This window comes from Oncorhynchus gorbuscha, linkage group LG19 (genome assembly GCF_021184085.1).
Source record: "Oncorhynchus gorbuscha isolate QuinsamMale2020 ecotype Even-year linkage group LG19, OgorEven_v1.0, whole genome shotgun sequence".
NCBI classification, from domain to species: domain Eukaryota; kingdom Metazoa; phylum Chordata; class Actinopteri; order Salmoniformes; family Salmonidae; genus Oncorhynchus; species Oncorhynchus gorbuscha.
In genome coordinates, this window is record NC_060191.1 from 15,259,200 (window position 1) to 15,284,986 (window position 25,787).

Consider the following 25,787-nt stretch of genomic DNA (forward strand, 5'->3'; position numbering starts at 1 on the left):
GATAGGATGTCTTGAGGGATCAAAACGGGCTTGAAATAGTTTGAAATACATATGTTTGTGAGCTTTGTGTGCTCATTTTAAGACCAACTTTTTGTTTTCTCTGTCAACCAAGAAACAAATTGCTGTTTAAGGCATATTTGTAATTATGGGTCTCAGTGTAGCCTATGCACTTTCAAGTTTAGTAAACATTAATTAGTGTGGACGCTGACAGTTGGTTAATTTAGAAAGAGCTTCATGTACTCTGACTAAAGTCAAAATCACATTGATCAGGAGTTGGAGAGCTGCTATGCTTATTTGTAATGCAGCGAAACAGAACATATCCATGTGAAATATCACTTAAACAACAGTCTGCCAAGTATTAGTGGCTCATAATGATTGCATTTGCACTGTTATTGAGGTTAGTTGTCAAATACAATGCCATACAGATAGTTTCGGGGCAGGTCATTGAAAACAGGTAAGTGTAAAAGGTGTGCCAATAACAATCCTTGATCATCCCTGAACATCCAATCTACTGATTGTAGTGTAGTATTTGTGAGTCTACCACTCCACAGTGGTAGACCCCATTGGCACCGGTCCTTGTTAGGTTCTCAGACATTACACTATAGCTAAATGCATAATTGGATTTATTATTAACATAACCAGACAACGTCCATGTTGACTATCATATTCCCTTCTGAAATGCATTTCTCTTCCAAAATGTTTAGGATGGGACCAAAGGTGCCACCGAGGTCACAAGAGCTCCTCTTGTATGTGTCTAATGAAGGCTTGAATGAACAGGAACAATATTACTCTGGGTGGATGATTATGTGCATGCATATGCATTTGATTGTCTACAAAATAGTTTGAAGGAAAGAGTTGCTTACAATGTTTGGTGGAATTAAGAGGGTGAGCAGTGTACAGTAATCTAGGGGACCAAGAATTTTAAGATCCCACTTTCCTATTGTGAGATGTTTACTTGTAACTGCTGTCCATTGTATTACACACCTACACGTCTTAACATGATTGATAAAGACATGTTTTGGTCTTGAAAATCTCAAATACAGCTATAAAAGAAAACATTAGTGAGGAATGAGGAATGTCTCCGATCAGCCCATAGTCCCCAGCCCCCTCCCCAATAACTGCTCCAACCCCTCCCCACTAGATGTTCCAGCCCCCTCCCCACAAACCACCCCAAACCCTCCCCACTAGATGTTCACACCCCTCCCCACTAGATGTTCCAACCCCTCTCCCCACTAGATATTCCAACCCCTCCCCACTAGATAATCCAACCCCTCCCCACTAGATATTCCAACCCCTCTCCACTAGATATTCCAACCCCTCTCCCCACTAGATATTCCAACCCCTCCCCACTAGATATTCCAACCCCTCCCCACTAGATATTCCAACCCCTCTCCACTAGATATTCCAACCCCTCTCCCCACTAGATATTCCAACCACTCCCCACTAGATATTCCAACCCCTCTCCCCACTAGATGTTCCAACCCCTTCCCACTAGATGTTCCAACCCCTTCCCACTAGATGTTCCAACCCCTTCCCACTAGATGTTCCAACCCTTCTCCCCACTAGATGCCCCAACCCCTCCCTACTAGACATTCCAACCCCTCCCCACTAGATTTTCCCAACCCCTCCACTAGATATTCCAACCCCTCCCCACTAGATGCTCCAACCACTCCCCACTAGATGTCCCAACCCCTCTCCACTAGATGCTCCAACCACCTCCCCACTAGATTCTCCCGCCCCATCCCCACTAGATGTTCCAGCCCCCTCCCCGCTAGATGTCCTAGCCCCCTCCCCACTAGATGTTCCAGCCCCCTCCCCACTAGAACCTCCAGCCCCCTCCCCACTAGATGATCCAGCCCCCTCCCCACTAGATTAAAACAGCCCTCTCCCCACTAGATTATCCAGCCCTCTCCCCACTAGATGTTCCAGCCCCCTCCCCACTAGATCCTCCAGCCCCCTCCCCACTAGATTCTCCAGCCCCCTCCCCACTAGATCCTCCAGCCCCCTCCCCACTAGATGTTCCAGCCCCCTCCCCACTAGATTCTTCAGCCCCCTCCCCACTAGATGGTCCATCCCCCTCCTGACTAGATGTTCCAGCCCCCTCCCCACTAGATTCTCCAGCCCCCTCCCCACTAGATTTTCCAGCTCCCTCCCCACTAGATTCTCCAGCCCCCTCCCCACTAGATGTTCCAGCCCCCTCCCCAATAGATTCTCCAGCTCCCTCCCCACTAGATTATCCAGCCCCATCCCCACTAGATTTTCCAGCCCCCTCCCCACTAGATGCTCCATCCAGCCTGCCCTTACCCTCCTTGTTAGATGCTCCCTCTAGTTACTGTCTTAATTAACACCTATAGTAGCTACTGCGGCTATAATAATAGAATCACTTTTCCTGTTTCTGGAAATCCCTTTGAAATTACACAGGATTAAGGAAAGTTGGTTGCCAAATTAGTATGTACATCAGTAATTTAATTGCATCTGAGGCTATTAATTAACAAGGTGCCTTCTTAATAGTTAATGTATAATTGCTATTAATTAACCAGCGGTCCCTGATAAAGTGTCACCAAAATCAAACAAAAACAATTAGCATCCGGAGGTAAGTGTCTTTTAAAAGGCTCATTATAAAGACTAGAGGTAGTATACAGTAGTAGTTAGAAAGATAACAAACCCAGTGTAGATGGTCATTTGGTGGGAGAAATAATAAACAGTTGACATCCATAAGGGAATTAACATTCATTAATTAGGGGGCTAAGCCCATTGTAACATAATAAATATTGTTGAAGATCTGTCCCCTCCAGCAAAGCTGTTCCAGTTCTATTAGAAGTGGATTTCTAGCTGGATATAGAATTTCAACGGTTGAAACTTTTGATTATATCATTGTTGTATTTGATTGTATTACAGATGATATCCATTGAATTGGATCCTATGATATTCTATTGGATTCTAGATAATTCCTACTATGAAGAAATAACATCACTCCATAAGTCATATTGTTTATTAATGAATTATAAATAAGTATACTTAACTGGCTATAAACTCTTTACCCATAGGGTTGAAAAGGGTACCTTAATGTAAAGTGTTGCGGGATCTTGTATAATGTTAAGGAATGAAGTGTATAAGGGTACCTTATTGTAGAGTGGTATGGAATCTAATGAGTGTTTTTGTCAGACATGGTTGCATGGGCAGGCTCCCTGGGCAGGCTTACAGGCTTGCTCTTCTCTTCTCTTCCCCTCGTGTAGTAGACTACATTCCTAGACAAATGTAATCATCTCAAAACCTCATGTTTGAGGAGTCTCCATTTGCAGTGTCACATGGTATAAATACAACAGGTCATAACTTAGACCTCAGTGAACAGCCATGACTAATATTTAAATGCACTGTGCGGAAACTAGCAGCTTTCATGTTTGAGTTAATGCCTCCCTAAAGCCTATTCAAGGGAAATAAAACCAACACTATTTAGTTGTTAATCTTATCTGGTATAAATCTGTGAGCTAGTTGGGTTTTTGCTCTACAGATCTACGTATGAAGCCGTGTTCATAAAAAATGAACGAGGTGGAAGGTTGAGAAATTACATGCATCTTGAACATGAAACTTTAAACAAGCCAGACTGTTATTTGCAGAGCAATATTGCCGTGAATACAAATGACACCACAACCTCAATTTTGTGCTCTGTGAGAGGAGTGGTGCAAACCACCAGTTAAGTGTTATTCTACAGCAAGTGCGTGTTTGGTCTCAGTTTCAGTCGTATCACAATGTCAACAGTCATGCTGTTTAGTGTTGGAGGGGTAAAATAATATTTGGTCTACCATCCAGGAGAAAAATAATGTAGAGAAAAACCTTTATTCAATGAATGATGTTTTAGAAATGTTCACCACAAGCAGCTGTTGCCTTACTTTACATGAAGTACATCAGGAACAATAGTGTAGGCTACAGTACAGTACAGTAAGCAGACACTTGCTCCCTATCAACCCTCTAATAAAACTAGACTGGTACGCCAGACTGAATGCCAAGTGGAACAATGGTGAGCATAGCATTCAGTTTAACGAGGCTAAAATTAAACATCCCACTGAAAACTATTAAAGTGTACCATTCATTCAGCACAGCCTTTCAGGTAAAAAGAACCACTCCATTCAGTCTTAATTCCCTTAATTCCCAGTTTCCCAGTTTCCCCTGTAGCCTCCTACCTTCTTTCCACAGAGAGACAGGAAGGAAGGGATGTGTTATGTTATGGTACCTCGGGGAGCACTGGGGTATTTTACTCAGGCAGTGACTGAGGCCTGTTGGGAATACAGTAGAATCTGTGTGAGTATGTAACTCATTAGTTCAGTTATGTAATTTGGTAGCAGTGATAATCCTTGAGGACCGGCAAGTTAACGCACCTCAGCAACAAGAGACATAGTCATCAACAAGCAGCAAAGTAGCGACAGTACAGCACAAGCTGTTAATTGCTCATTCCCATATACTGTATGTTAATACCATGACTGTTCCTCTATGGCATTTAGAGAAAGGATGTCACGCCCCCTGGCCTTAGTTATTTTTGTTTTCTTTATTATTTTGTTTAGGCCAGGGTGTGATATGGGTGATTTGAGTTTAGTCTTGTCTAGGGGTTTTTGTAGATTTTTGGGGTTGTGTTCAGTTTAGGTGTCTAGATAAGTCTATGGTTGCCTAGATTGGTTCTCAATCAGAGGCAGGTGTTTATTGTTGTCTCTGATTGGGAACCATATTTAGGCAGCCATATTCTTTGGGCATTTTGTGGGTGATTGTTTCCTGTCTTTGTGTTTTATGCACCAGTTAGGACTGTTTCAGTTTTCACGTTTATTGTTTTGTATCCTGTTCATGTTTGAGTTACCTTATTAAATTAACATGAACTCTAACCATGCTGTGTTTTGGTCCAACACTCCTTCACAGGAAGAAAGCTGTGACAGAATCACCCACCACAACAGGACCAAGCGGTGTGGTGACAGGCAGCGCCAGCAGGAGCAGCGCAATCAGGACTTCTGGACTTGGGAAGTAATCCTTGATGGGAGAGGACCCTGGGCAAAGCCAGGGGAGTGTCGCCTCCCCAAGGTGCAGCAGGAGAAGCGGCAGCAGGAGCAGCGCAAGGAGGAATGGACATGGAGGATTATCGCCGCCCCAAGGAAGAGCTGGAGACAGCGAAGGCGGAGAGGCGCTGGTATGAGAAGGCAGCACGGCGGCGTGGATGGAAGCCCGAGAGTCAACCCCAAAAAATTATTGGGGGGGCACACAGGAAGTGTGGCGAAGCCAGGTAAGAGACCTGCGCCAACTTCCTGTGCTTACCGGAGGGCGAGAGAGACCGGGCAGGCACAGTGTTATGCTGTGGAGCGCACGGTGTCCCCAGAGCGGGTGCATAGCCCGGTGCGGTACATACCAGCTCCTCGTATCGGTCGGGCTAGAGTGGGCATCGAGTCAGGTGCCATGAAGCCGGCTCTACGCATCTGGTCTCCAGTGCGTCTCCTTGGGCCAGCGTACATGGCACCAGCCTTACGCATGGTGTCCCCGGTTCGCCTGCACAGCCCAGTGCGGGCTATTTCACCTCGCCGCACTGGCAGGGCGACCGGGAGCATTCAACCAGGTAAGGTTGGGCAGGCTCAGTGCTCAAGAGCTCCAGTGCGCCTGCACGGTCCGGTCTATCCAGTACCACCTCCACGCATCAGCCCTCCGGTGGCAGCTCCCCCCACTCGCCCTGAGGTGCGTGTCCTCGGCCCAGTACCACCAGTGCCAGTAACACGCACCAGGCCTACAGTGCACGTCGCCTGTCCAGCGCTGCCAGAGCCTTCCTCCTTTCCAGCGCAGCCGGAGTCTCCCGCCTGTCCGGCGCTGCCAGAGCTTCCACCCCTCAGTCCAGAGGCGCCAGAGCTCCTCTGTCCAGCGCTGCCAGAGTCTTCCTCCTCTCCAGCGTTGCCGGAGCTGCCCGTCTGTCCAGAGCCACCAGCGTCTCCCATCTGTCCAGAGCCGCCAGAGTCTCCAGTCTGTCCAGAACCGCCAGAGTCTCCCGTCTGTCCAGAGCCGCCAGAGTCTCCCGTCTGTCCAGAGCCACCAGAGTCTCCCGTCTGTCCAGAGCCGCCATAGTCTCCCGTCTGTCCAGAGCCGCCAGAGTCTCCCGTCTGTCCAGAGCCGCCAGAGTCTCCCGTCTGTCCAGAGCCGCCAGAGTCTCCCGTCTGTCCAGAGCCGCCAGAGTCTCCCGTCTGTCCAGAGCCGCCAGAGTCTCCCATCTGTCCAGAGCCACCAGAGTCTCCCATCTGTCCAGAGCCACCAGAGTCTCCAGTCTGTCCAGAACCGCCAGAATCTCCAGTCTGTCCAGAACCGCCAGAATCTCCCGTCTGTCCAGAGCCGCCAGAGTCTCCCGTCTGTCCAGAGCCGCCAGAGTCTCCCGTCTGTCATGAGCCGCCAGAGTCTCCCGTCTGTCCAGAGCCGCCAGAGTCTCCCGTCTGTCCAGAGCCGCCAGAGTCTCCCGTCTGTCCAGAGCCGCCAGAGTCTCCCGTCTGTCCAGAGCCGCCAGAGTCTCCCGTCTGTCCAGAGCCGCCAGAGTCTCCCGTCTGTCCAGAGCCGCCAGAGTCTCCCGTCTGTCCAGAGCCGCCAGAGTCTCCCGTCTGTCCAGAGCCGCCAGAGTCTCCCATCTGTCCAGAGCCACCAGAGTCTCCCATCTGTCCAGAGCCGCCAGAGTCTCCAGTCTGTCATGAGCCGCCAGAGTCTCCCGTCTGTCATGAGCCGCCAGAGTCTCCCGTCTGTCATGAGCCGCCAGAGCCGCCAGTCAGCATGGAGCCGCCAGAGCCGCCAGTCAGCATGGAGCCGCCAGAGCCGCCAGTCAGCCAGGATCCTCCAGTCAGCCAGGATCCGCCAGAGCCACCGGTCAGCCAGGATCCGCAGAGCTGCCGGTCAGCCAGGATCCGCCAGAGCCGCCATTCAGCCAGGATCCGCCAGAGCCGCCAGTCAGCCAGGATCCGCCAGTCAGCCAGGATCCGCCAGAGCTGCCAGTCAGCCAGGATCCGCCAGAGCCGCCAGTCAGCCAGGATCCGCCAGAGCCGCCAGTCAGCCAGGTTCCGCCAGAGCCGCCAGTCAGCCAGGATCCGCCAGATCCTCCATTCAGCCAGGATCTGCCAGAGCCGCCATTCAGCCAGGATCCGCCAGAACTGCCAGTCAGCCAGGATCCGCCAGAGCCGCCAGTCAGCCAGGATCCGCTAGAGCCGCCAGTCAGCCAGGATCTTCCAGAGCCGCCATTCAGCCAGGATCCGCCAGAGCCGCCAGTCAGCCAGGATCCACCAGTCAGCCAGGATCCGCCAGAGTCGTCAATCTGCCTGAGCTACCTCTTAGTCCTGAGCTACCCCTCGGTCCTGAGCTACCCCTCGGTCCTGAGCTTCCCCAGTAATGAGGCACCCCTCAGTCCAGGTGGGCCCTTTGTTAGGGTTACTAGGCCAAGGTCGGCGGCGAGGGTCGCCACTCAAAGGACGCTAAAAAAGCGGACTAAGACTATGGTGGAGTGGGGTCCACGTACCGTGCCAGAGCCAGAGCCGTGGACAGACGCCCACCCAAACCCTCCCCTATGGGTTTAGGTGTGCGGCCGGGAGTCCGCACCTTTGGTGGGGGGGTACTGTCACGCCCTGGCCTTAGTTATCTTTGCTTTCTTTATTATTTTGGTTAGGTCAGGGTGTGATATGGGTGATTTGAGTTTAGTCTTGTCTAGGGGTTTTTGTAGATTTATGGGGTTGTGTTCAGTTTAGGTGTCTAGATAAGTCTATGGTTGCCTAGATTGGTTCTCAATCAGAGGCAGGTGTTTATTGTTGTCTCTGATTGGGAACCATATTTAGGCAGCCATATTCTTTGGGTATTTTGTGGGTGATTGTTTCCTGTCTTTGTGTTTTATGCACCAGTTAGGACTGTTTCGGTTTTCACGTTTATTGTTTTGTATCCTGTTCCTGTTTGTGTTACCTTATTAAATTAACATGAACTCTAACCATGCTGCGTTTTGGTCCGCCTCTCCTTCACAGGAAGAAAGCCGTGACAGAGGAGCGTACTATATTTCACAAAATACTGTAGCATCCACTTTGGTCAGCGGCAATAGATGTTGATGATGTAATTAATAGCTTGATTGATATTTTAGTTAAACAATAAAGACAAGGATACATTCCACTGTAGCCCTACCAACCTGAATTCATGAGCTGAAGCTATGAGGAATCACATTAGGGTCTTGGGGATGGTGACTGGCTCAGAAGGTGACAGGTTCAACCCTTCCACACTTGACCCTCGTCTATGGCCCTCCTCCACTTCAGCCCAACCTGCAGCAGTAAACAGGAAGAGGAGAAAGGGTGTCAGTATCATTCACCGTGACACACGTAGTCCAATAACAATGTACAACATAACAGCAGTTAACCTTTACAACACACTTATTGATCTGTCCTGTGGTTATCAGGCTGCGATCAGAGCTCGTGGCTCAGCTTAGCTCTGCTTCAGGCTCTTTGAATTCACTCAGCAGCAATATCTCAGAGACAATGACATCCAGACGCTCTACCAGTTATTCGTTTTCCACGTACGTTCTCCCAAGCTTTTAGTGGAACAATGGAATGATATCTATATCTCTTTCTGGGTTCCATGAGACGGCTAGATGTACAATGAGATATCATCTGAACACAAGAGAGCGAATTGATTAAGAACCTGTATGATTTTCACTGATGAGATGAAAGAGTCTCTCCACACATTGAAAACATGTAGAAAGGATTCTCTGATGTATTAAAGAAAAACAGTAAGACATCATTTAACAATTAATTGAATTAGATTTAGTTTCGTCTCTGTTAACCTATGCCCTAAATAAATACAGTAGAGCATGTTAATGACTGTGTTCGTGTGTGTGTGCGTGTGTGTGTGTGCGTGTGTGCGCGTGCGTGTGTGTGTGCGCGTGTGTGTGCGTGTGTGTGTGTGTGTTAAAAAGCACTGTAATGTAGATGTTATGTGTAATGTGGAGGTTGGAGTTGTCCCTCCCTGAAACCACACAGGAAGTGTAGGATACTCAGTGGACGTGGAACTTGACATTGTAGCTCAGGCTCACATACAGTATGACATATAGTCAACCTATCAGGCCAGTTTAGACAGTAAGATGACAATAATGATGATGGTGATGATGACTATGATGATGAAGATGAGGATTGGGTTTGGGGGATTGTGGGGGGCAGAGGGGAAAGAGACTTCATATTTTTGTCTTGCGAGTATACATTTTTTATATCAATATCAAATTATTTCTGGGTAACAATGAAGTACCTTACTGTAATAGATTTCCATTCAAATGGGCAAACATGGCTTTTTAAAGAAAAAAAACTATTTGTCAAGCAAGAATTTTGCTAGGACTGTGTGGAAATGGTCTAAGTGTAGAGGGGAAAAACTGAAACTAGGTGTTATTGGAACTCCTATTGGTCAATTAATCAAACTTCCGCATGGTGATGTTACCATGGAAAGGCAAAACTCCCACCCATTAAAACCTGCTGATTAGAAATTCCTTAGTAGATTGTATTTTCAACCAGCAACTATCAAAAAAATACATTATTACAGTGTTAGCGTCATCATCTGCTGGTTGGCATGGCCCTTCCCTCGTGCTTCTTGGCTGAGTGACTCATTGCAAGCTTACAGAACAGGGCTGCATACAGAACAAGGCTGCATACAGAACAGGGCTGCATACAGAACAGGGCTGATTACAGAACAGGGCTGCATACAGAACAGGGCTGATTACAGAACATGGCTGCATACAGAACAGGGCTGCTTACAGAACAGGGCTGCTTACAGAACAGGGCTGATTACAGAACAGGGCTGCATACAGAACAGGGCTGATTACAGAACAGGGCTGCTTACAGAACAGGGCTGAGGGCAACTAAGCTAAAATTCTGGAGGTTCTATCATCCTTCCAGTCCCTCCTCTCTACCTTCTCTTCCTCTGTATCTGCTGCTAAAGCCACTTCTATCACTCTACATTTCAAGCTTCTGCCTCTAACCCTAGGAAACTATTTTCCAGCTCTCTACCCTCCTTAATCCTCCACCCCCTCCCCCTTTAGCCTCCCTCTCTGAAGACGACTTTGTCAACCCCTTTGAAAAGAACGTTGACGACATCCGCTCGTCATTCACTCAGCCTATTGAGCCCACTCACACCGACCTACTTGTACCTGTACCACTGAGGAACTGTGGCGAGCAGGCCAGAGGTGGATGAACGCAGTGCCCTTGTTTGGGTGTAGGGCCTGATCAGAGCCTGGAGGTACTGAGGTGCCGTTCCCCTCACAGCTCCGTAGGCAAGCACCATGGTCTTGAGCCAAGTGACTTGGTGTATAGCGAGAATAGCAGAGGGCCTAGAACAGAGCCCTGGGGGACACCAGTGGTGAGAGCGCGTGGTGAGGAGACAGATTCTCGCCACGCCACCTGGTAGGAGCGACCTGTCAGGTAGGACGCAATCCAAGCGTGGGCATCACGGTTGACAACTCCACGATGTCGCCAAGTGCAGAGTGCAAAGAACGTTGGCGAGATCCTGGACAACACCCTGTCGTTCGCTGCAGACATCAAAGCAGTGACTCGCTCCTGCAGGTTCATGCTCTACAACATCTGTAGAGTACGACTCAACCTCACACAGGAAGCGGCGCAGGTCCTAATCCAGACAATTTTCATCTCCCGTCTACTGCAACTCTCTGTTGGCTGGGCTCCCTCCTTGTGCCATCAAACACCTGTAACTTATCCAGAATGCTGCAGCCCGCCTGGTGTTCAACTCTCCCAAGTTCTCCCATGTCACCCTGCTCCTCAGCACACTCCACTGGCTTCCAGTCGAAGCTCGCATCCACTACAAGACCATGGTACTTGTCTACGAAGCAGCAAGAGGAACTGCCCCTCACTACATTCAGACTATGTTCAAACCCTACACCCAACCTGAGCACTCCGTTCTGCCACCTCTGGTCTCTTGTCACTCCCACCCCTATGGGAGGAGAGCTCCCACTCAGCCCAGTCCAAGCTTCCCCCTGAAGCTAGGACAGCAGAGTCCCTGTCACATCTGAGTCCCCGTCACAAACATCTGAAACCCTACCTTAAATAATCCCCCCACACCACCCTTTGTGAACTACTGTAACCCTCGGACTTGACATTTTCCCCTTTACTAGCTCTGACTTTGCTACTTTAGGACAAACGTACCTACTATGACTGTATGTGGTTGTCCCACCTAGCTATCTTAAGGTGAATGCACTAACAAAGTAGCTCTGGATAGGAGTGGCTGCTAAATGACTAAAATGTCAATGTAAATTATAGTAAAAGGGGGAATGAAACCCAGGATGGCTCATTACAGTGTAACAATGATAGAAGCAAAAACCAGAGTTATCAAATGTGCTGTGGCCTACATGCTGATAATAGATATGTGTGTAGTGTCTAGGGAAATACCATTTCAATATAACTTTTAACTGGATATCTCAAAGCTGAAATTAAACATCCATTCTAATTGAATACCTGGTCCAAATTGCACCCACACCCACACCATTATAAATCATCAGGAATCACTTGTACAATACTGCCTCTCTCCTAACCTGCATTACAAACACAGTGGAAGGCTTTTTAAACCTTTGATAAACGTTAATAAATTACCTGGATTTCTAAATTAATGGCCGGCAGCCTGCTTGACGGAGATATCATTGTGCTTCATGAATATTTAGATTTTGTGATTAGATCAAAATGCTGTGAATTCCTAAACAGCGCCATGCCCAAGCTCTCACTGATCATAAACTCTTCTCTTTAAAAAAATATAAACACTTTCTATTTCTTGCAAATCTGCTGATATGGAATAATTAGAAATGCGTTTGCCAGTATTTTTCCCTCCTGTAACATTTGCATGACTTTAGATCTCAACCCAGTGATCTCCAAGCAGACGGAAAATAAAATATATGTTTTGTGCAATAACGACTACCCAAAATGTACCTTGCTGAGTTAGATAATGGATTATATTGTGATGTTAAAGAGGCTTGTATGTGCAAAAAGAAACAAAGGCGAGCGGCTCGGTATCCAGTCCTGGGAGACATTGATTAGACACTTCCTGTCAGTCCTATTCAGCTGCTGTGTCGCTGGCATCCCAGCTCATCTGCTTCTAGACATGATAGGGATCAAATAGTTGCTACTATGCTCATTGTCATAGCATTAAGTTGTGTGAAATATTAGTGAGGGGACAGACTACAATAGACAAACTTTGACTTAATAACACAGTCTTGCCATGGCTACATTCCTTCACACTTTACAATGAATTTCTCTCTCTCACACAAAAATAGGCCTACGAAACACACACGTGCAAACACATGCAGACACACAAACACAGGTGCACACCAATATACACAAACACAGTTGCACACCAATATACACAAACACAGGTGCACACAATACACACAAACACAGGTGCACACCATTACACACAAACACAGGTGCACACCAATATACACAAACACAGGTGCACACCAATACACACAAACACAGGTGCACACCAATACACACAAACACAGGTGCACACCAATACACACAAACACAGGTGCACACCAATACACACAAACACAGGTGCACACCATTACACACAAACACAGGTGCACACCATTACACACAAACACAGGTGCACACCAATACACACAAACACAGGTGCACACCAATATACACAAACACAGGTGCACACCAATATACACAAACACAGGTGCACACCATTACACACAAACACAGGTGCACACCAATACACACAAACACAGGTGCACACCAATATACACAAACACAGGTGCACACCAATATACACAAACACAGAAGGTATGTTAAATCATTTAAGTCTCAGTGGAACTCTCATAACATTTTGTGCCGTCCTTTACACCACCATGGGGTTTTGTGCAATGCATTCACTTTTAGTTTAGATTCATGTGTGACTTCAAATATAAGTTAGCTACAGTACTCTTTCATACACGGCAGGAAAGTCGTATCGTCAGTGTGTGTGTGTGTGTGTGTGTGTGTGTGTGTGTGTGTGTGTGTGTGTGTGTGTGTGTGTGTGTGTGTGTGTGTGTGTGTGTGTGTGTGTGTGTGTGTGTGTGTGTGTGTGTGTGTGTGTGTGTGTGTGTGTGTGTGTGTGTGTGCGTGTGTGTGTGTGCGTGTGTGTTCCCAGCAGCTGCACTGGGCCCATGGGACAGGCCTGTGTAGATTGGGTCTCTTCAACCAGTAGCTCATTAGTGGGAGTGAAAAGAATCCACACAGATGGCTGTCAACGTTCTAAACAGTCAGCTGTATGAGACATGTCAATTCAGGTTTAACTTCCTTCTGCTTGTTCTTATGACATTGCAGTATTCAAGCGGTATTTGTTTATTCCCCACCAAAACTACAAAAACATGGGAGCTCTGTGACTTCTGAAAATGTGTTGTCTAATGAGCGCTCAGAGTACTGAGCAGGAGTCTGTACTTGGTACTTGTCATTCAGCACCACAAATTACTCGCTCTAACTTGACATGTTTTCAGTGGTACAGATGATGTGCTCGTCTGTTCAGGAAACACTGGGAATAGGACCGCATTTAACTGGAAATAATGACAAGCAGTCCAGCAAGGCACCAGTGGGAATCAATTAGATTGTTTACCTGTCCGAGTTGAGATGGAGGCCGTGGTACTTTAACAGTGGCTCATCACACAATTACACTAACCTGTACTCTCCATTACTTAATGAACACGTCTACATCTGTTACAGTAATTATGTCATGGACATTTGCTCAACCTCTTGAGGCTCTGACCTGTAAAAGGTTTGTGTGCTCAATGGTAACAAACAGTCATGATGATCTGTGATTTGACTATAATATGACTGTACAAATATACATTATTTTCAAGAGCAACCCCAGTGATATAGGATAGAGGGAGGTTGTAATTTCCTAACAAAATGAGGTGGTTAGGGGATAGCAATAATGTATACTGAATGTGCTTTGGTTAATGTACATCAATGTTGATCGGTTTAATGTTGTACATTTCCTTTTCATCAGTAACTATAGTAGTCCTGACCTATTGGTATTGTACTTGACACAGTAAAAGGCTGGGGAGTGTACAGTACTGTAGAGTACGGTAGGGCTCTCCAACCCTGTTCATGGAGAGCTACCTCTTCTGTAGGTTTTCGTTCCAGCCTCAGCTGTAACTGACCTGATTCAGCTTATCAACCAGCTAATAATTAGACCAGGTGTGCTAGATTAGGGTTTAGGAGAGAAGACCTACAGAACAGTAGCTCTGTAGGACAGAGTCTGGGTGAAGAGTTGGACAAGTCAGAGATGCTGTGATACTAGCACACCGACTCACCGACACGTAGACCATTATAACTGACCTAGTTGTGAAGCTGGCAACTTTTCTCTCCTCCAGCCAAGTCTAAAAACAACCCACCGGCCAGTTTTAGACCCGTCTCCACTGCAGCTCTGTCACTTAGAGAGAGTGACAATGACAAGACCCTGTTGAAGTCTGTCCTCCATAAACACTGTGTACTGTAAGCACCGTTGGTTTCCCGGCCTTGTCTGCCGTTTCACTCATCCTTTCCCTAAAATTACTAACTAATCGTCCTTCAACTGTTAATATTCCTTTTTTATAAGTCTAATTTAACATACAAAGTATATTCTGTTAGCTATAACAGCCAATGTATCCCAGATGTTTTGTTGTTGACAAAGCTAGCACGGTCTTGTATAAGAAAATAACAGGTAAGTACAGCTAGCTAGTATCAGCATGTAAACCAATAGCTCTCAAAAACCTTATTATCCATAGGGTTTTCAATCCCGATGCTGTGTTTTAATGTTTAGAAAAGTAAATTATCATTGCGTGCAAATTTTCTCCAGGGTTGCTGTACTACTCTGGCTGACCTTGTAAAACAACACATTTCACTGCACCTATCCGGTGTATGTGACAATAATGTTTATTTATGTTTTTTTTTTTTTTATTCCAAAGGTACTGTATGCAGAATCAAACATGATCGTCTTCCAAAACTTCCTGTTTACTGAGGTCACATGACAGGTCAAGCTCACAAAAGAAAGAAACTGCATATAGAAAATGCCATCAGAGTTATGGTAAATGAATACTGGTAAATGAATACTGGTAAATGAATACTGGTTAATGAATACTGGTAAATGCATACTGGTTAATGAATACTGGTAAATGAATACTGGTAAATTAACACTGGTTAATGAATACTGGTAAATGAATACTGGTTAATGAATACTGGTAAATGAATACTGGTTAAATGAATACTGGTAAATGAATACTGGTAAATGAATACTGGTAAATGAATACTGGTAAATGAATACTGGTAAATTAATACTGGTAAATTAATACTGGTTAATGAATACTGGTAAATGCATACTGGTAAATGCATACTGGTAAATGGTAAATGCATACTGGTAAATGAATACTGGTAAATGAATACTGGTAAATGAATACTGGTAAATGAATACTGGTAAATGAATACTGGTAAATGAATACTGGTTAATGAATACTGGTAAATTAATACTGGTAAATTAATACTGGTTAATGAATACTGGTAAATGCATACTGGTAAATGCATACTGGTAAATGAATACTGGTAAATGCATACTGGTAAATGAATACTGGTAAATGAATACTGGTAAATGAATACTGGTAAATGAATACTGGTAAATGAATACTCATGTAACAGAACATCACTGTTTTGCCATTTTGAAGTGGACACAATATACTGTACAACTGCTTAGTTTCAAAATAAACCAAAATATACCATAGCCTATGATACACTATAAATAAACAATGTACCAAGCTTACCAAATTCCACTGATCTCACTATCTAGCAAATTAAGGAGGTGTCCTACAATGTTAAGAAGAAGCACGATCTTACTGTACATTTCCTCTTCTGGTTCCACTGAGTTAGTAAGCTGTGCACAGAAAATCTGTGTGAAGTAGCTCTCGTTTAATCAATTACAGCAAATGACAGTCAATGATTCTGTTGAAACACACTGGGATTCATGTCCAGGCAAAACAGAAATCATATGGGGTTTTTGTGTTCTCGTTTTTCTTTTTAGTCGTTGTATGGCTCTTTCTCTTGCTGCACACATCGCTCCTTAAGATGATTTGGAATTAGTGGGCTTTTCATTGCGCTGTATATTATGTAGCTTGGTGGGGCTCCGTTAGCTTGTATCAAAGAAGACTGCAGCCTGCGTGGAGCAGTACAACACTGGGTTACAGGCTGTGTTTCAGCAAATTAACACCAAATCCTCCCGCCTGCCCGGCCACTTACAGAACCAGCAGCCAATGCAAACCACCTAATTAAAAGATGAATGGAGGATATCCTCCTAGCCTAGTGGTTTGTGTTGACGGTTTGTGAATTGTAAGTAAGTGACATTCGAGGGGGATTTTTTATTTATTTTTTAGATGAGCCTCGTCTGTTGACCATCACCTCACACAGTATTGATTTGACTTGAAGATGTCGTACAGCGCAGAGGGGACAAGATCTAGTGTGGGGGAGTGGAAAGGGGTTACACTGTTGTCCCATGGAAGAGGAACCGAGGGCCCTCCCCTTCCCCCTTCTACCATCAGTAGTCCAGCTCTCCTCCCAGAGAGCATCATGGGAGTACGGAGATCAGACTCTAGGATTAGTCAAGGATCAATTTTGAGATGCAGATAATGCTCTGTTACCTAGACCCCCCCTGTAATGTTCTGTACTAGAACTCCCCCAACCCTATCCTCCATAGGCTTCAGTCTCTATGCACTCGCTCCACCACTTCATTATAAAAAGACAGCTACCAAAAATGTATATTTTGTATTTCATCAAACTTTTGTTGTTGTTGTTTGTGGTGGTTAGATTTCTTCTATTCTATCCGTTGAGGATAACTAGGTCAAGACAAATCTGCAGCAGCTCCTACTGTCTGACTGTCTGTGGCTCGCTGCTCTGCGGTCGGTCTGACAGTAACATGGAACCGCCACAGGGCTGTTTGAATATGCCCCCTGGCCATTCCCTCTCACGCTGTTTAAATGACTTAAGTGGGTGATAGTGCCACGAGTTCCCCTGGTCTACTCAAAACTGCACATGCTTCTGGCCTTGTACTGCAATCGTGTGAAATTGCTGTGCAGTATTTTGTTATTCTGAAATAAGTGAAGTTGCAATGAATTTGAATTTTGTTTCACCTGCATAACTTTCTCTCTGTAATAATCAAAGGGGAAATAAGCTCCTCCTTGGCATGCTGCATACATCTTGTTCTGGTCGTGGTTCATGTGATAAAGAGTGTGTGTGTATGTGTGTGTGTGTGTGTGTGTGTGTCTCACCTGCCTGTCATTTTGACTGACAGAACAGAGGAAAACATGTGCAGAAGTCTAGCAGCTGGATTTGCACCTGCAGGCTCCAACACTCACAGCTCCACGTTTCTGTCCCTCAATACTTCCACAAGTTAACCCACAATAGAGTTATTCATTAGTGGGTACCATTTATAACAGTATTTTTTCTGTTGTTAGCACATTATTTGCGACCTACATTTATAGATTACCATCAACACAAATAGTGAGATAAAACCAATGACAAAACAACATAATTTCACTATTACATTGACTCCAGTCCTTGTAGTGTTGTAGGATTCTAGCCTGTTCATACTCCACTTAGTAACCTCACTCTTTGCTCTTACAACACTGTCATTTACAGATACTCGTCCAATTTGATTGGCTATAATTCTTCATGAAACAATTAAATGTCTCTGTATGATGGTCAAGTTGGGTTGCATAGGGCTCCAGCTACACCCAAGCAAAACAAGGCCTGAGGAAATTTAATTTGGAGACTTTTTCTAATTTCTTCCATATACTAGATATTTAAGACACTGAAGTAACTGTTCGGCTCTGAGCATGTAAAAGCACCCATTATCAAAGCATTAAGATATGATTCAACTGACATTTTCTTAAAACCCCCAAAAGTAGAAGAAAATAAAAGAAGCTCTCTGAAAGTCAAACACTACATACTCCAGATGTTATCAGTACATACTGATGTTTGAAGCAGCTTATTACAGGGTGAGCTAAGAAGACAAGTTCACTGGTGTAGCTACAGATCAGAGGAATGAAAGTCAAATACACCTGCTAGATCTCACTATCGCTCTCCGTGTGTCAGTCAGTCAGCGTTCGCTGAGGCCCAGTCTGTCGGTGCAGGGGACAACAACCTGCTGATTCTAATAGCCTGCAGACCAGGCAGAAAAGCACCCTTTACTTGGCTGTCTCTCATCGTTTATATGGACACGATAAAGCCTAAGAAATAGTCTTGTTGTTGTGCTTGTGAATGGAAAGGTTTTTTGACTGTCCTTCCGGTTGAATTTGACATACTAAGTGCACACTTGAAGAGGCATTTCCCTCTGTGTTCATGAGCTTTGATGCTTCAGGTTTCAATAGGACTTTTGCATTTCTAATTGAGTGTTGAACTCTTGCTATGTACTATTACAGTCATTGACTTCATGTCACCTCAAATCAACCTTTCTGAGCATGGGGTTCTGAATGAATGAAGGTCAACAACTCAGAGGAAGTTGGCCAAAGTAGTTTGATGTGTTGCACATCTTGACATCTAGAAGTCAGCGAGGGGAAACCTGGCTAAATGACATTTGGGTTTATTTATCTGGTCGTCGTGAGGAGGACTGCCATAATGCAATGAGAAAAGCTATAGGTTGTCAAAAGATCTGAACTGCGATAAGTTCAAGACATTGTGATGAATAGTCTGATCAAGCTGGAGACTGTTCTCTTTTTATCCCCGTCTTTCTCTCTCTCTTTCTCTCTACCACTCTCACTCTCCCTCTATCCATCTGTCTCCCCCTCTCTCCCTCTTCTTTACCCCATGACCCCCCTCTCTCACTCTCTCTCCCCCCCTCCCCCCTTCTCCCCTCTAACTGGCCTGTCAGTAAACGTTACCACACTACTGGGAGCCTCTCATCAGGAGTCTTGTGTGCGGCTGTATCATCATCCCTGTCAGAGGAGGGGGAACCTAAGGAGCAAATCAAATCGAATTGTATTGGTCACATACACATGGTTAGCAGATGTTAATGCGAGTGTAGCGAATTGCAGGCGCTTCTAGTTCCAACCATGCAGTAATATCTAATAAGTAATCTAACAATTTCACAACAACTACCTTATACACACAAGTGTAAACGAATGAATAAGAATATGTACATATAAATATATGGATGAGTGATGGCCGTGCAGCATAGTCAAGAAGCAGTAGATAGTATAGAGTACAGTATCTACATATGAGATGAGTAATGTAGGGTATGTTAACATTATATAAAGTGGCATTGTTTAAGTGACTATTGATACATTTATTACATCATTCTTTGTATTATTAAAATGACTAGAGATTTGAGTCAGTATGTTGGCAGCAGCTACTCAATGTTAGTAATGGCCTTGAGACAGAAACTGTTTTTCAGTCTCTCGGTCCCAGCTTTGATGCACCTGTACTGACCTTGCCTTCTGGATGCTAGCGGGGTGAACAGGCAGTGGCTCGGGTGATTGTTGTCCTTGATGATCTTTTTGGCCTTCTTGTGACACCGGGTGGTGTAGGTGTCCTGGAGGGCAGGTAGTTTGCCCCCAGTGATGCGTTGTGCAGACCGCACTACCCTCTGTAGAGCCTTACGTTTGAGGGCGGAGCAGTTGCCGTACCAGGCGGTGATACAGCCTGACAGGACGCTCTCGATTGTGCATCTGTAAAAGTTTGTGTGTTTTTGGTGACAAGCCAAATTTCTTCAGCCTCCTGAGGTTGAAGAGGTTGTGGTTGCGCCTTCTTCACCACACTGTCTGTGTGGGTGGACCATTTCAGTTTGACCGTGATGTGTACGCCGAGGAACTTAAAACTTTCCACCTTCTCCACTACTGTCCCGTCGATGTTGATAGGTGGCTGCTCCCTCTGCTGTTTCCTGAAGTCCACGATCATCTCCTGTGTTTTGTTGACGTCGAGTGGGAGGTTATTTTCCTGACAACACACTCCGAGGGCCCTCACCTCATCCCTGTAGGCCGTCTTATCGTTGTTGGTTATCAAGTCTACCACTATAGTGTCGATGAGCGTCATGTCATTGTCCTGGTGAGAGGAGGGGGAAACTAGGGGGAAACTAGGGGGGAGCAGCATCAAATGACTAATCAAAAAGAGTCTGTGAGCAGCAAAAACATGAAACAAAACTCCCCCCTCGCCAGCCACCATACCACCCCAAAGATTCTTCCATTCAATCAACTGTGAATCAGGGGGGTAGAAATTAGAAATGTGCGTGGCAGAGATGTGGTACAATGCAGAGTTGTTGCTGGTTTCCACAGCTTCACTCCACACTCTCCTGCTGAGTTAATACATCTGACCTCTGCTTGATTAGAATAACAGACTATCCTCCACTGAGAGAAAAGAGACAATTTGAGAATGATTCCAACTAATCGCTAATTAACATTCAGGAAAACAACAAGAAACCCATCATGAAAGATATATCTATTTTTAGTCATGCAGAGAGGGAGGGAGAGAGGGAGGAACCGTCAGAGAGTTATTCTGGCTAACCTAATAATGAACAAATACACTGTAAAACTCATGAAGCTAAGATCTGTTCTTGCTCTTGTGATGAGATGTTATCAAACACATAAGAAAGAGCTTGTAATGGATTCTAAACCAATTAACAATCATAAGGACCTAATATAGTAGTATGCATAGGAGCTAGAAGCAGAGCTTCTATGTCTATCGGCTCCGTTTTACAAACATATTACTTAAATACAGTTTAACATTCAACAGTATTTCATCATGAAAAAATGATCCTCTGTAAGGTTTTAGTTCATTATTGTTGTCACCATGTTCATTATAATGTTACTATTCTTGAGAAAACAACGGAAGGTGAATTGAGAGGGAGAGAACAATGGTCTCACGGCTCTAATTGTTGTTGTTGTTTTCTGCCATCTTGAATGCTGGCTGCCGCTGCCATGAGGACTGTAATACGCCAGTGTTCATGGCGCGTTAAGAGGATATCATTATCGTGTGTTTTAGGGAGTAAGCCGCAGATTTGGTTAAATATGGTCGTTTTCTTTGTTTCCTCTTCTTTTCATGGGTGTGTTTAAGCTGGGTCAAGCTGAAACCTCCCATGACAGTTCTCTCACATCAAGCCGCCAAAGCGCCTCCTCTTGCCACAAACACAGCCAATATCGATGCTATGCTCGAAAACTGATTGAAAAGAGACTTACATGTTTCAAAGCATGCTGGGAATTGGGGGCCAGGCGACAACCCAAAGTATTAAAGATTAGATACTGTAGTCACCAGTATGCTATAAAAAGACAGCATATGCCCACTTTGTACAGACTGACTGGTAGCCTACACACAAACCACTACATGTCAACTTTCCTTCCAAACAACACATCCAGAAAGTCTTTACAGAGAAATACACAGACACTGTAGTCCAGAGAACATTTTTTAGCTTCTGTCCTGTACTATGGCAAAATAACAGCAGACAGACAGATCTCCATATTCATGCACTAATAAAAGAAATGCTAAATAAATTAAGCTCCAAAATTGTCATAATTGAACTATTTAACTGTATCACAATTTTTAAAAACAGTCTCTCAGCTGCACTGAATTACACTGTAAATGTGGAGTATGTGATGCAATGTATTCTTCAACACCTCTCTTTACAACACACCATAAACATTTTATAAATCCTGTATTTTACATCCCCTCTTCACAGGTAAAAAAAAAAGTACCTCTCCAGAAATGAGGGAAGACAGCATTGCATCCACTTGTTATGTGGAAAGTCATGTGATGTACTTGTTGAAATGCTGTGATTCTATAGGGCTGCCTTTTTAAAACAGGACAGGGAGGACAGAAGGACAGGGAGGACAGAAGGAGAGGGAAGACAGGGAGGACAGAAAGACAGGGAGGACAGAAGGACAGGGTGGACAGAAAGACAGGGAGGACAGAAGGACAGGGAGGAAAGGGAGGACAGAAGGACAGGGAGGACAGAAGGATAGGGAGGACAGAAAGACAGGGAGGACAGAAACACAAGGAGGACAGGGAGGACAGAAGGACAGGGAGGACAGAAAAACAGGGAGGACAGGGAGGACAGAAAGACAGGGAGGACAGAAGAACAAGGAGGACAGGGAGGACAGAAGGACAGGGAGGACAGGGAGGACAGAAGGACAAGGAGGACAGAAGGACAGGGAGGACAGAAGGACAAGGAGGACAGGGAGGACAGAAAGACAGGGAGGACAGGGAGGACAGAAAGACAGGGAGGACAGAAGGACAGGGAGGACAGAGGGACAGGGAGGACAGAAGGACAGGGAGGACAGAGGGACAGGGAGGACAGAAGGACAGGGTGGACAGAGGGACAGGGAGGAAAGGGAGGACAGAAGGACAGGGAGGACAGAAGGATAGGGAGGACAGAAAAACAGGGAGGACAGGGAGGACAGAAAGACAGGGAGGACAGAAGAACAAGGAGGACAGGGAGGACAGAAGAACAGGGAGGACAGAAGGACAGGGAGGACAGGGAGGACAGAAGCCCAAGGAGGACAGAAGGACAGGGAAGACAGAAGGACAAGGACGACAGGGAGGACAGAAAGACAGGGAGGACAGAAGGACAGGGAGGACAGAGGGACAGGGAGGACAGAAGGACAGGGAGGAGGACAGAGGGACAGGGAGGACAGAAGGACAGGGTGGACAGAGGACAGGGAGGAAAGAAAAACAGGGAGGACAGGGAGGACAGAAGGATAGGGAGGACAGAAAAACAGGGAGGACAGGGAGGACAGAAAGACAGGGAGGACAGAAGGACAGGGAGGACAGGGAGGACAGAATGACAAGGAGGACAGAAGGACAGGGAGGACAGAAGGACAAGGAGGACAGGGAGGACAGAAAGACAGGGAGGACAGGGAGGACAGAAGGACATGGAGGACAGAGGGACAGGGAGGACAGAAGGACAGGGAGGACAGAGGGACAGGGAGGACAGAAGGACAGGGTGGACAGAGGGACAGGGAGGAAAGGGAGGACAGAAGGACAGGGAGGACAGAAGGATAGGGAGGACAGAAAAACAGGGAGGACAGGGAGGACAGAAGGACAGGGAGGACAGAAGGACAGGGAGGACAGAAAGACAGGGAGGACAGGAAGGACAGGGAGGACAGAGGGACAGGGAGGACAGAAGGACAAGGAGGACAGGGCGGACAGAAGGACAAGGAGGACAGAAGGACAGAAGGACAAGGAGGACAGGGAGGACAAAAAGACAGGGAGGACAGAAAGACAGGGCGGACAGTAGGACAGGGAGGACAGAGGGACAGGGAGGACAGAAGGACAGGGAGGACAGAGGGATAGGGAGGACAGAAGGACAGGGTGGACAGAGGGACAGGGAGGACAGGAAGGACAGGAAGGACAGAGGGACAGGGAGGACATGGAGGACAGAAGGACAGGGAGGACAGAAGGACAGGGAGGACAGGAAGGCCAGAAGGACAGGAAGAACAGAAAGGACAGGGAGGACAGAAAGGACAGAAAGGACAGGGAGGACATGGAGGACAGAAGAATAGGGAAAAGCCAGCAGACATGACAAGAAGTTTTGATTTTTAACACCAGAAGGTGTACATATGAATAATTGTGAATAGCTAACTATCAGTAACCAACACACCCAAATAACTATAACAGAAATATATTTAAAACACTGAATTATAATAAAAGTTATATATATATATTTCATGTGATATATCTACATCTCCAGATATTCTAACTGTGATCCCAAAAGACTTTCAGTCAGAGTATCTCCGAGGGAATCTGTGGTGCAGAGTGTATTAGTGGAGCAGTGCAGTAATATGATGGCATACTTATTCATCACATCACATCCATCTGTGCACATCTTCAGTAATGATCAACTAAAAGGAGCAGAGTATTATCATTGGGGGGGGGGGGGGTTCACTGAGGGTGTGAAATGATTCAAGTATATTCCTGAAATGCCTGAAAATGTATAAACATTAGTAAACAAAAGTATTCAGATTTGGCAGAAGTCATTGAATTCTTAACAAAAAATGTGCTGTTGGAAATGTGGATATGACTGAGCACTGTACCTCAATACAAATTAGGGTAACAAAACACAACAGTAAATTAAATCATTTAAAAAAGCTATTTAAAAATGTGAAATCACTTTTAATGGTGTAAGTATATAGTCATTGTTGGACAACTTTAACTTGTCCTTCCTTGACATATACACTGAGTGTACAATACATTAGGAACACCTTTTAGGAACACCAGCCTCAACTTGTCGGGGAATGGACTCTCCAAGGTGTTGAACGCGTTCCACGGGAATGCTGACCCATGTTGACTCCAAAGCTTCCCACAGTTGCGTCAAGTTGTCTGGATGTCTTTTGTTTGGTGGACCGTTCTTGATACACAAGAAAAACGGTTGAGCGTGAAAAACCCAGCAGCGCTGCAGTTCTTGAGACACTCAAACCGATGCGCTTGCCACCTACTACCATACCCCGTTTGAAGACACTTAAATATTTTGTCTTGCTCATTCACCCTCTGAATGACAAACATACACAATCCACGTGTCAATTTTCTAAACGCTTAAAAATCCATCTGTAACCTGTCTCCTCCCCTTCATCTACACTGATTGAAGTGGATTTAATAAGTGACATCAATAAGGGATCATGGTTTTGACCTGGATTCCCCTGGTCAGTCTATGTCATGGAAAGAGCAGGTGTTCCTAATGTTTTGTACACTCAGTGTATATAGAATCAATATGTTGGGAATTCACATTTGTGGGAATTTTACTCTGAAGTATTTAATACTGCATGGACTAAATCAAATAGAGTGCTCTGCTCAGCACTACCAATCCTTTGTGAATATTTTCCTGGAGAGAACAAACCCTGTGACATTTATAGAGGAAACGTGAGCTCATGTTTCACACCTCACGGAGAAAGCAGATGAAATATTATGTCAACTTAATGGCACTGGGAAATGTCCTCTTTGATTTCCACATGATAAACATGTAAATGTCAGTCTTTCTTTTTTAAACAGGGTGTTATTGCTCTTGACACTGTCTGGTTGAGAAGTCCATCGACCTCCACATCATCATTACTTTGGTTGCCCATCAATGTAAAGACAAGTAGACATGTATCTGTAACTGCATGTGTCATAAAGGTCCCCATATATCTTACATCAGCCTATACATATGTAAACTAACTCAATAAGGACACGAGGACTGCAAATTGTGTGGATATTCAAGTTGTGACAGACAGAGGACGAACCAGTTGAAACGTCACTCAATGGTGCCATCTAGTGGTTGGAATAACACCCTGTTTGAGACAGACGAAGATCCAAACCCTCTGGTAACATAGAAGTTTGAACAACAATCATCGGTTATATTTGCTGCATTAATTTGATTGCTTTGTCTACGGATTCATCTGCCTTGCAATTATAAGTGTAGCATTAAAACACTAATTAATTAACTCAATTGTGGGTACATTGATTAATTCTAAATAAACATGAGATTTGCTGCAGCAAACGAGCTCTGCGGCAGTGCGGAGACATCTGGGACTGAGAGGAGAAGACATTTTGATTATCTTCAGACACGTGTAGTTGCAAATCTTTTAATTAACATGAGTAGATAGTGAGGTTGTTGAACATCTACAGTAGCTGTCTGTTATGTGTTCTCATATTTGGTCACTTTATCAATGAGAAATGAGACAGTGGATTTAAAATGCAGTGGTACTAGTGAAGGGGATCGATCTATACTGGGGGCATATCCATCATCACCCTTCAAGATTACGATTTTTTTGAGTGGGGCCTGTATATGCAAATTCAGCTACCCAAAAATAT

At 45.2% G+C, this 25,787-nt stretch overlaps 1 long non-coding RNA gene across 1 annotated transcript in view; it reads right to left on the reverse strand.

Moving 5' to 3' along the window:
• Nucleotides 1-8,278, reverse strand: part of LOC124005244 — a 33,863-nt gene extending 25,585 nt beyond the window's left edge. The window contains exon 1 of the long non-coding RNA XR_006833592.1: nt 8,162-8,278. This is a non-coding gene — a long non-coding RNA (uncharacterized LOC124005244). The remainder of the gene's footprint in view (nt 1-8,161) is intronic.
• Between the last annotated feature and the right edge of the window lie 17,509 nt (nt 8,279-25,787).